The 12,699-nt window shown below is 38.1% G+C and overlaps 1 protein-coding gene across 2 annotated transcripts in view; it reads right to left on the bottom strand.

Moving 5' to 3' along the window:
• ADAMTSL1 (ADAMTS like 1) overlaps positions 1-12,699 on the bottom strand; it is a 1,072,914-nt gene that overhangs the window by 741,300 nt on the left and 318,915 nt on the right. The window lies entirely within an intron of this gene.

The following is a 12,699-nucleotide window of genomic DNA, read 5'->3' as shown; positions in this document are numbered from 1 at the left end:
CTGATCAGAGCATTTGTTTTGAGTGCAAAAACAATGCACACAAATACATACTAATGCAAGAACCACTAGAACATTCTGGCACATGGCTCCTCCATTGGATGCCAGGAACCTCCCCTGCTAAGTCGATGCCTCTTAACTGACGGGTGTACAATCTCAAAACCCAATGATGATAGGTTACCTCTGTGGCCAGGTCCAATATGGTCAGGCCCCTAGACTCATCTCACTGGGCTCTCCATGTAGCTGAACTGCATATGGGTCTTGGATTCACAGGGATCTATCCTCAGTCTAATAGATACCAGCACCTAGGTGGGTCCCCAACGTCCTGTTAAATATTTAGCAGATAAGAAAAGCCTGGACTGAACCCAGAACTGACTTCCTGGGCTACTAAAGTGCTTTAGAACCAGATGTACTTTAGCTGCTCCGGAAGGAGGTATTGGAGAACTTTCATCTAGAGTTTATCACACATTCCAGATTCTTTACACAGGTTATCTTGTGACAGCCCCAAGAGGTGTCTGTTAACAGCCACACTTTACAAATTAGGAACTAAAGGCACAAAGGGTTTCAGGAATTTGTCAAGTTAGTAAGTGTTGAAATCAGCATTCAAATACAGGTCTAACTCTAAAACCCTTATCTTTTTACTGTATCATTTGGCTATTGAGCTACTCAAGCCTCCTCTGATGAGAGGCAAATTGTTAAGTAATTCCCCCAGCCTCCTCCTACCTCTCTATGCCTCAGTTTACTCACCATACAACAGGAATCATAACAGTGTTGTATTGTTGAGAAAATAGGAAATAACATGTAAAATGCTTAGTGTGGTACCTTTTATATAGTAAGCTTTCGGTAAATAACAGTCACTATTATTATGAAAAGCACATTCTGCCCAAGGAACAAGTAAAAATCTAAGGTTCTAGCACATGAAGTTCTTTAATCCTATTTATAATATATTTAATGAACATGGCATATCTATCACATTGTCTTTTCAACTCATACATTTTGAAATCTTTTTATGGTATTGATAATATCAGTAATAAATATGTGAATATTTATATTAATTTATACCTTCTTGAAAATAATGCATAATAAATTAGTTATTTTAAACCCTATGTCTTTTGGAAAGGGGTATACTCTTCCATAACATATCTAATGGCATCTCATCAAGATGCTTAATCTATCAAAAACTTTTATATGATACCAAGGCAAAAGGTCTTAATTAAACTTAAAATTCTGTTGTTACACAGTATGGTCTATATGACGGTGGAAAAAGAATCTGGGCCCCCAGCACCTATACACTCTGGTGTCACACATATTTGCTTTACATGGCCAAAAGGATTTTGCAGATGTAATTAAGACTACTAATTAGGGTTAGTAATCTGAATTATCCAGGTAGGTCCAATGTAATCATATGAGTATGTAAAAACAAAACCTTCTCCAGGCTGAGGGAGAAGAGGAAGTCAGTGATGTAGCAGAGAGAAAACTCAGAGATTCAAAGTGTAACAAGGACTTGACTTGCCACTGCTGGCTTGAAGATGGGAGGGGCAGGGGCATGTAGGAGGCATGAGAAGGAAGCCTGAAAGAGGACCCCCGTCCTAGATGAGAATATTAACTTCAGCCAATATCTTGATTTTAACCCAGCAATACACTGACCAGATAATCCAACCATACCTTGCCAGACTTCTGACCTACAGAAATTTTAAGATAACACTTCTGTGTTGTTTTAAGCCTTTAAATTTGTGGTAATTCATTATGGCAGCAAAGGAAAACTATTACAGTCATTGAAAGTCAGGGCACAGTGACGTCGTTTTTCTTCTTTTACACTGAGTTTCATAAGAACTAACAAATACTAAATAAGTAGAGGTATAACTTACAAAAACTGATTCATGGAAATGTAGTCTGCTAGCTAACCTAAATTATTCCTGTTATGTTTAAAATTAATTTTCTCTTAGTTCTTTCCCTGTCAAGGTCAATCATTCCATCAGTCCGCAGTTAAATATACCCTAAAGCCTGTCTTGACCATGTGTAATTCCCTGCTCAGAAGCCTTCCCCACTTCTTGCTGGGTGCATTCAAAATTCAGGTACTAGTTATTCATGGCGACTCAGCAAAATTCACACGAATTTTGCTGGATGCATTCAAAATTCATGTACTTTTCATGTATGGCCACTTCAAGTTCTAGGTAAGAAATGGCTACGCTTATGCAATTCTCTTTGTGAGAAAGATCAAGAACTGAGTGTACAATAATCCAGAATTGACGTGTTCCAACTTTGGTGTTTTCGAAAGGACTAATGTACGTTGATCCCTACTGAATCCCCTATTTTATGAATCATTTCTTCAAAAATCCAAGGCTATTTTGAATTCTATTATTCAAAATGGTGGTCACCTTTAGTCACTTGATGCCAATTCTTAAAAGCTAAAATCTGAAAAGAAGACTAATGAACTAAGATGTATTTTCTTTGTGAAAACTTTTTCGTCTACAAAATATTTCTTTTGTTAAACCAATTAAAGAAATAGACAAAAATGACTCAAATATTCACCAAAAGAGGCAGTGAGATGTCAGATATGAAGACTGAACACTCACTAATGCTTACAACAATGAAGGATAAACAGCAAACATTTTGCCCATTTGGTTTATACTTTAATTTTTAATTGTAACCGTATGTTTGTTTAAGAAAGAATGTCTGCCTGCTTATATTTCCCAAGAAATGCTCACATTTTATGAGTCTCATAATACACATCAAGATGCCCAATTCATCCAATACTTTAATGTAATATCAAGGCAAAAATTCTGAATTAAACTTAAAATTCTATTTAATCCTGTAATCCTGGCCAGGCATGGCAGTTCACACCTATAATCCCAGCATTTTGAGAAACTGAGGCAGTAGGATTGCTGGAGCTCAGGAATTCCATACCAGCCTGGGCAAATAGTTAGACCCCGTCTCTACAAAAAAAAAGGAAAAAAAATTAATTAGCCAGATGGTGGTGTTCGCAGGTGGCCCCAGCTTCTCGGGAGGATAAGGTGGGTGGATTGCTTGAGCCTGGCAGACAGAGGCTAAAGTGAGCCATGACTGTGCCACTACACTCTGGCTTGGGCAGCAGAGCTAGACCTTACTCAAAAAAATTTAAATAAAGAAAAAGAAAATTGTATTTCCCATGCTCAGACCAGGATTCCTAATTTGGGGATGGGAAAATATGGTTACTTCACATTTGATATGTAAAAAACCACCTTGCAGTTTTAAGGTACTTATTATATGATAAAAATGTATTAAAACTGGCACACCATTGCATCTTATGGTTCAGTGGTGTTAGTTTTAGAGGGAAAACAGAAGCATGAGAAGGGAAGAAATTATGTGTATGGCCAATGGCTATGTTGGGATTAGGGGACAGAGAGTATCTCTTAGAAACTTAAATCTCTTTTGGATATAACCCTCATTATTCACCTACAGGAACAGGGTAAAGAACACTTCCTTGTCCTATAGGATTCCCAGACTACTAAGGACCGTTCCCCTGGATGTATGAAGACTGCCTAGCGTCTGTGTCCTGTGATGAAGATTGCTTCTCTTGATTGCAGTCTGACTTCCTGCTTCAGTGACCCCTCTTTCTGATTGTTGGCACACCAAAGCACTTAGAGAACCAACCCGGGAATACAGAAACCACAGCTTCCAGAATAGAATTGTGTTAGATCCAGCAAGTCATGAAAGCAGTCTGTTGTTGTAGAATAAATTCTCTCCAATGGGACTGATTGATCAATCATCTAGAGATGTTTGAGAGGGTCATAGGTCAACATAGGAAATTAAGGAGTCATCAAATAACTTTCTTCCTCTACTTCATTAAGGAGAAAATGAGATAAAGTTAGTTTAAAAACAAAAACAACAGTCACTGAATAACAAGAGTCTTTTGCATTTGGCTTTGTGATTCAGTCAGAAACTCAAACTATGTCTGCAATATACATTTCATTCTCTACTTCACACTCACTTCATTCATAACCTGGCACCAACCATTCTTTTGACTAGCCTGACTTCCAGTGGCTCTAGAGAATACTGATTAGTATTCTCACTCATCGGCTCACAATTAACATGTTTGGTGTAAAAGATAAAAATTTCCCCTCAGATTTTCTTGCTTCTAACAAGTTTACTCGATGAGCTGTGACTGAAATTTGGAAAGTTAAAATCCAGAGTAACTGGTTCATCTTTTGGAACCCCTGCCATCATTAAAGAAGAGCCATAATTGCTATAAAAATTGTAATGTTTATGATGGGAGCTGATTATGACTAGAAATTCCATGCAGCTATAATGTTCCTACGACTCTGGGAGAGGCAGCCATTTACTTCCAGGCTAGGAGGAAAAGCTGTAGAAATATCTGAAGTTTAAACATACAAACATGCCCTCAAATGATCAGTTTATTGTTCTTCTTCCTTCATTTAGTTTCTCTGTGAAAACTGAATCATAGCCAAGCTCACGTCCCATGGGTACGACTTAGGTTTCAACATTACTTAGGAAGTGTAGTGCTGAAAACTACACTGCTAAAATTTTTTTCCTACCGAAGACTCGGTAAAATATGCTATGCCTATATTCTGATTCCCAGTTTACTGAGAATTAAGGTAGTAAAGCTATACATTCTGGAATAATAATATAAACAATGTAAGTGACTGGCCACGTTGTTATTTGAATGTACACCTATATTTAAATGCCAGTGGATACTGAATTTTTTGATGTCAGGGTTTTGAGTTCTTGTTTGGCACAAGTAGAACATGCAAATGTTTATAGGATAAATAACTGAATAGAAACATTTCTTGGAGCCAAAACCATCTTGCTCCAGTTTTGAGGATCACTGTTAAGTATTAGGAGGAAATGCTAACTTAGATGATCCAAAGAGCCCAAATCTAATCCTGCCACTCATATCATTACTACCTAATCATGAAAACTACAATGACACAGAGACCAACAGAAGGAAGGAAAATCTGCTCCCAGTGTGACTGTATACATAACTTCTGGTTGGAAGGACATCCAGACAAAGGACTAAAATATTGATATCCTAAGCCAGGAATGGGCATAATCCCAAATAAAACTGTACCTCAATTTTATTAATAGATTCTAAAAAAAAATTGATCTTTTCAACTTTATTAAAAGATACCACATGGTCTGCCATTTGGTAACAAATTGAGTTTACCATATTTCAGTACATTCCACTTGTGATAAGGGTCACTGTATTAGAAAGGGAATTAATAATTTGACAGCTTGCTTCTGGAAGGACTATTCTAATGAGCTTAAATGTCGAGGTAGGGGTGGGATTCAAGTCTACCTTCAATGGGCCTCTTTCCGTTAATCCAGCGACTTCATTCCTGGTTGCAATATGTGAATGTAGCAAGATAGGGAAAAGATTGAAAAGTAATTCATTTGTAAAGGATAAGAAAAAATCATGAGCATATACCTCTACTAAAGAAATTTCCTCATTACAAGGCAAGAAGAGATATACTCCGGAGGTTTATAAGAATATACATCAAAATAATGATATTTATAATATCTCCAAACTCATATTTACCAATCAGAAGAGGCTCAATCAGCTTATCATGTGTGAGAATCGACAACTCTCTGCATGCACTCAAACTCTCCGAAACCTCTGGCCAGCTCTGCAAGGAACTGGCCATTTATACAGCGAGCAGGAGGGCAGTGTCACTGAATAAACTGCTTTCAGTGTTCAAAGGATCCACTTAGAAAACCATCTGTTTATCTCTGTAAGTGTTTTTGGTTGTTGTGTTGGTGGGTGACTAAATGTTTTTAGACAGAGATTCTGCAATGACTACATACCTATCCATACACACCGCTCTATCAGGGGAAGAAAAAGTTTCTTGAAGTAGCTTCAGGTGTTCACAGCTAATGGCTGCCAACTCTGCAAGCTGATTAGCAGTGTTATACTCCCTGAAGGAAAGGCTAAATATGATCCCCAAGAAGATCGTAGGGGTGGCTAATAAAAGCATTCTTATAACCATATTTAACCCATTGACATTTATATACCTGGTGTTTGCAGTTTAAAAACATTTCAGTATTCTGTTTGTTCTTCTACCAACTTTAATTACAATTTCTAAGGATTGTAAAGATAATTGCTAAAAGGTTAGAGCTGAAAGAAGTGAGATGGAACATGCTGGTCCAGAATGTTCATCTGGGCCTCATAATTCTCAGTACAGATGTTCCTGCTTAGTTCAGGTCTGATTTAGGGAAACAGCTATAATATGGTTTGAGGCAAGGTGACCAGATGTAGCTGAATTTAAAGATCTGTCCCAGAATGTCAATGAAAAGAAACTCCATTACCCTAGCAAAATAGCCTTTATAAGAGAAACAAACTTATGTTTAAAGACATACCTACTTTAACATTAAAGTGATAGATATCTACACCTTGATAAGACAGGAGTCTAAAAACAAAACAAAATTTAAAAATTATTAATAAAATCATCAAACATAAATCTCACAAAGAGTTTTATAAAGAGGTTTATTCTCACAAAGCAATGTATAAAGAAAAAGTAGCAAAAGGATTCTGTCAGAGGGTATGCACCATGTAGAATGTGGGATTGATCAATAGACAAGCTATGGCATTTCTCTAACTTGTTATAAACACAGACACTGAAATGGAAGTGCTTAGAAAACATTTAGCAACCATCGTCACCAAGTTCTGTTTTTTCAAATGAGGGAAATGTCACCTTTCTACATGTAGGGTAGAGAAAACATGGGTTTTGAGACATCTTCCTTGACATCTATAAGATAATAAAACAGCCAAATAAGAAAGGCAGCACCTTTCCTAAAACATATAGCTAATTATCCTCTTCTTTCTTGTCCCCAAACATTTAAAAACATATTACACCCCATTCCTTTCAAGAGTGAAAGAGGATTCTGTTTCCAAAGAGTTCTAAATACACTCTGCTTCAGAAAGTATTGCTGATAACAGCTATGATTCATTTCTACATTTAGACAATGAAAGAGCACACAAAACATGAAAGTTAGGCTCTTCTGTACTCCACTCCTTGGTGGATGGGCACATTTTTATCACACCTTCTAATGACAAGGCAAAACAGACATAGTCTTCAAAGTGTGTACGTGTGTGTGTGTGGGTGTCTGTTTATGTGTGTGCTTTAAATCTTATATGAAAATGCTCATTCAATGCCAAGAATTAAAAGAGAGAGTTGAACAGTTAACTGGAGGAGAATGTTAGGATGAAAAAACGAAAGAAGAACATAAAAATGTCTACGTACACATGCAGGGGTAGAAATCAACCTTTTTGGATTGCACACTTGGCAGATGTTTATACTGATCAACATCATTATCTAGGCTTATCTAAAGTGCGTTGCTTAGGAGTTGAAGTCAGGATACCACCCATACTTTAAATCAAGTTGAAGATAAATTGGCAAAGGAGCTTCTTTCTTCACCCCTGATTAGTTTACATTGGCTCCTTTCGTGGCCATAAAGATGAACCACCCAGATCTCCTGCCACAGAAGAGTCTGTTGTCTTAACCAACAGATGGCCCTAGATGCTGTATTCTGAACCCACGTCATTGTTTGCACCAAGGCCATGTTTTCCAAGGCCTTTCTGAGGGTTGTTCCAATGACTGAGCACAGTACAGTGAGCATAGCAGAGATGCTAGAGCAGGTTCATTCTTGAGAGAGGCAGAGCTCTCTGAGGGTGACTTCTGCTCAAGGCCTCCCCATCTGGCTGAAACTATCTTAGCACTAGGCTGCAGTCTGAGTCTCTTCCTCCCCAACCTTTTTGTCTTCCCTCTTTCCTTCACAGAAGACAGGGATGCATTCTATCCGATGCACTGCAGTCTGATAGCTCTTCCAGCATCCTCTGCCCCCTCCCACCCTTTTCCCCAATACATCTCTTGTATTCCTAATCCTATCTGGGCAGGACAAGATTCTAGGAGGACTTAAACTCATAGCATCTCTTCTTTTGACCCAAGTACTATTGGACTAGACCTAATGTTTTCAATTTGCCATCCCTATCTGTATCAAAAAAAGGCTGCCCAGTCTCCATGCTGCCAAGGAAATGGTTGGAACTATGTTAGGGCTCTTCTCTTCTCTCTCTGCACTGACATCTCAGTTAATGCTCTACAGCAGGGGAATCTAATCTTTTGGCTTCCCTGGGCCACACTGGAAGAAGACCTGTCTTGCAGTGTACATAAAATACATTAACACTAATGATAGCTGATGATATTTAAAAAATCACAAAATATCTCATAATATTTTAAGAAAGTTTGCAAATTTGTGTTAGGCCACATTCAAAGGTGTCCTGGACCACATGAGGCCTGTGGGCTGCAGGTCAGAAAAGCTTTCTCTACAGTGTTTTGAAATAATGATCAGAACAACTGGATGACAGACAGCCTTGACTTTGTCTCCATCATCCTCACCCAGACTGGCCCCAAGTTCACTACCATTCTAGCATTCCTCTTCATCCTAACTAAAATGCAGCTGTATTTCAGATCCTCACTATATCCAGTTAGTTCAATGACTTTAATTTCAAACAAATAAAGTCAGCATAGTAAATTAAATCATTTCGTGGACAAACTAACTCATATTGTTTCATAAACCCAGAAGTTTCTATTACTGGCTAGAAGTCTCATCAGCATGTGTATGTCAGAGGACAAAAATATAAGAAAATAATTTGGACCCATACAGATTTATTTCTCCTTCAAAAACAAGATGTTCAAGGCACAAATCTCCAGACAGTGCTTTAACATTATAAGTAGTGTAATTCTGATATCTGTGGCTCACCACCTCCATCACCACCCCCACAGTACCCCCGCCATACACTCCATGGCCTAGTCTCTGAAAAATGTAAATACACAAAATCAGGAAAAATGTATATCAGTATTTAAATTGTATATGTAACTTAAAGAATTTCAAATATTTACTCAGTATCTCCAGAAAATGCCCAAGAAAGGGGGAGGTTCCTACTTAATGCATAGCAAGCATTCTTCAACGTCCACACTTCGCTTCCCAGCCATCTCCATCATTCTTGATGTACTTCACATAAATGGCAGTTAGTTCTTCAAAAACATTTTTTTTGTCTCTCAACTCCCAAGTTATTTTTTGAAATTCAGCCCATGTATTCCTTGGGGAAAGAGAATCGGAATGTTGAATATATTTATATATTATTGTCATTTGTTTATATTAATAATATGTTGTTCCTGTTTCCTGTCCATATTTATATGGACAGGAAAGCACCGCACAGGCTCATATGTGTATACGTGAAGCAGCCGAGTGGAGAGGCTAGGTGGAATAGGAAAAGTCCTAAAACTATTCAGAGAGACTCAGATGTTCCAGTGTCCCAGCTGAACCCAGCCTCTAGCTATGCCTACAAAACCACGAGATATGTCACTGAATCATCCTGAACATTCTATTCCAACTAAGCTCTCCAAAGAGTGCAGCCCCAGCAGATGCCACAGGAGCAGAAGAATCATTCACTTGAACTCAGTCACCCCATAAATTACGGGACATGATGATGATATTGTTTTAAACCACTAAGTTTGGGTTGGTTTATTACCTAATGTTAGGTCAACAGAATGCCATGGTAGCATATGTTGAAGAGAGAAAGGAAAAAAAGCATCTTCATAGCCCATGTTTGCTTTCAGAAGCACAAAAATGGGAGTGCTTTTCTTTCTGGGATATCCATAGTTGTTCAAAAATGGGATTTTAAGATCATGATAGGTGCTGATCTTCAGCTGACACTGAGGAAGAATAACTGTCTCTCAGCAGGCCCCTCTGATTTTGTGTCTGATTCTATAAATCTCAAAATTGCCTGCTGCCAGCATTGCCCTGTACGCTTCACTACTTCTGCCTTTAGGGTAGATAACATTAAAGCCACGTAATGATGTTTCCATCTTAATGGACGGTGTCATTTTCACATCTCCTTCCTCAATATAAATGCCTATGGCTTTTTGTAAGTACTAGGTGGCAGGAAAAGTTTTAGTATCATACTTTACTATTCTCTTGCTTACCATGTTATTCTATACATGTTTTGGTAGCTGCGAAATGACATCAAGTGATTACTTTTTCATGTAATTCTAAATGTAATGACTTTATTCTTCATTCTGCATTTTAAGAGTCATCAAAGTCACTGCCTTTTCACACACTCTTTGGAAGAAATTAGTTCAGGGCACTGTCAGGGTCTTCAGGCCTCACCCCTTCTTTCCTGCATTTAACCAAGTACCTTTCAGCCTCAAAATGTGATAATGAGGCTTTAAGCTCCATGGATTAGAACTACTGCTATCATAGTCACCACTCTATTTTGGAAGCTTAGCAGTTCCTGGCACAGATTTGAGTTCTATAAATATATGAGTAGTAAATTAATGAAGGCTTTTAAAAAATCAGTTATTAATTTTATAAATTTTAGAGTGAGAGGCTTAGAAATCATCTAATCTGGCTCCTTCTGAAGCCCACAGAGAAGTACACTGACTTTCCCCAGAGCATATATCTAATAAGGCTTGGAGTATAGTCTAAAATGTAGATTTCTTGATGCCAGTCATGTCCTCTCCACTCCATGGCTCCAGTGTCCCTATCCCCTGTTTGGGTTGTCTCTTCAAAGAGCTGGCAAGTAAAGGATGTGAATGACGTGGATCATAGCTGGTTGCAAGTTCAATGAATCAACAGTGAAATGTGGCTAATATAAATGTGAGCTGCTATTAAAAGTACCATGTAGGAAACAAAATATATGACAGGTTTTTTTTTCTACTCCATGCTTAAGAGATCATAAACACTGGGAGAGAGTGAATTTCTAGATGCCAAACTTTAAGAAGAACAGCAGACAAACCAACAATTTATAAAGAAAGAAAACATGATTGTGATGATCTGGAAAGCATGTGACAATTCCTGGGATTAATCAAGGGCATTCTGCCTAAGAAGGGGAGAAGTGAGAGTATGTGAGAGCTGTCTTCTTCATGTACTTCTAAGACAGTGTTCATTTACTTGTCTCTGTCCTGCCCCCTACCTTGATTTCTTTTTTGCATTCTTTCTCTTTACATTCTGACTTCAGTCATCACTACTCTGCTTTCTCCAAGCTTACCAAGGTTCATCTTCTACCCACCGGCTCTCAATCATCACCCTTTTATGATCATATTCTCCCCCTTGTTTTCCATAGTAACTGAGAATGATCCTCACTCACTGGCTATTCCTTCCGTTTCTCATTGGGGAGCTCCTCCTGGGCCTCCAACCCAACCAACTAACCATAAATGATCCCATGTTTCTGTCAATGGGCACCTTTTCTTCTCTCTATTGTTTCTTGCCCTGCAATTCTTTTAAGCTCTCAGTGAGTCAGCCATCTCTTTTAGGCAGATGATTCCCAAACCCATGCATGGAACCACTGCTCTTATATGGCATGGTCTGTACTTCTTGCATCCATATCTTGAACTTTGCAGTGCCCTGTGCCTGGAATGCCCTTCTCCCATCTCCTTATATGAAAATCCCCTCAATCCTTAAAGGCTGCTGCTTCTACACATCCTCCAAGCACCCATAATCTCCCCTCGCACAATCACAGAGGTCCTGCTTTTGTAGTGAGATCTGGAGTCACAGGACCCGGGTGGAAGCCTTGGCTCACCACTTCTTTGCTGTGTGCTTTCAGTAAATTACTGAAACGGAATCTTAGGTCCTTCATGTGTAAATGAGGAAGAACAATAATACTTATATTACAGAATAGTGGTGATAAATATGAAAAGTGATCTGTAAACTATAAAATGCTATACAGAATTTGGTAGTATTATTAATACCAGGGATTTTTTTTTTTTTGGCTGTATGAGCTAGCAGAGCATGTCCACTTAAATTAATTAGTATTTCCATCTTGACTGACTCACTTGGCTGAAAAAACATGTGGACATTCCAATGTAAACAAGACTGGCAAGGGGATACAAGAGATGTATGCCATAATTTATTGAGATATGTTTCCTGGCACCTCATTTTGAAACAAAAAAGCACAGCATATTATTATTTATCTCATGGTATATGTTTTCATCTCTCTTGTGGCCATTTTGGAACTCATCTTACCTTTCTTCCTCAGCTATAAATATACCAAGGCCAAGGGCCCTAACCTACTGATCATGCTGCAAGGCCAAGAACAAGTATCGTAAACTTAGGATGTGTACTATATTTGTTGAATTGAATGAAAATAAATTTGGGACATCTAGATTCATTGAAGTGGAATTCAGCCCCTTATCTTGAAAAAAAAATAGTTTCAAATAATCAAATGTAAGATATTGAACATGGAGTTGACTACTTGGTAGGTAATGAAAACCTTGGCACCAGAGGCATTCACACAGGAGCTGAAGAAAAAAAATTAGAATTCTGAGTCTTCAAACTCTGAGAAATGATGGATTAATTAGCTAAAATTATTGCTAGCATTTCCACTGCCACTTCACACATCCTCTATTATAGATACAGAATAGATGTTCAGCGGTGATATTTACTCCCCTCACATTACAGTTGTGTAAAGGTTTTTTGTTTGCTCTTAGCACCTTTGGAGCACTGTCTAGTTCTTAGGCATCTGAATAATAGCCTCTTTGACCATGCATTAAGGTCACAGATGACAGATAATTCAAACACATTTGGATCTGTGTATTCATTAAATAGATGGACTAGGTAACACGGAAGCTACCATAATACATATTCCAGAATCAAGAATCTGATTTGAATGGTTTTAAATGTTGCTCACTTAGATTCACCAGGGTTGAA

The sequence above is a fragment of the Callithrix jacchus genome, chromosome 1 (genome assembly GCF_049354715.1).
Source record: "Callithrix jacchus isolate 240 chromosome 1, calJac240_pri, whole genome shotgun sequence".
Classification (NCBI taxonomy): Eukaryota; Metazoa; Chordata; class Mammalia; order Primates; family Cebidae; genus Callithrix; species Callithrix jacchus.
The sequence above is the reverse complement of the archived record's forward strand: the minus strand, read 5'-3'. Positions and strand labels throughout refer to the sequence as shown.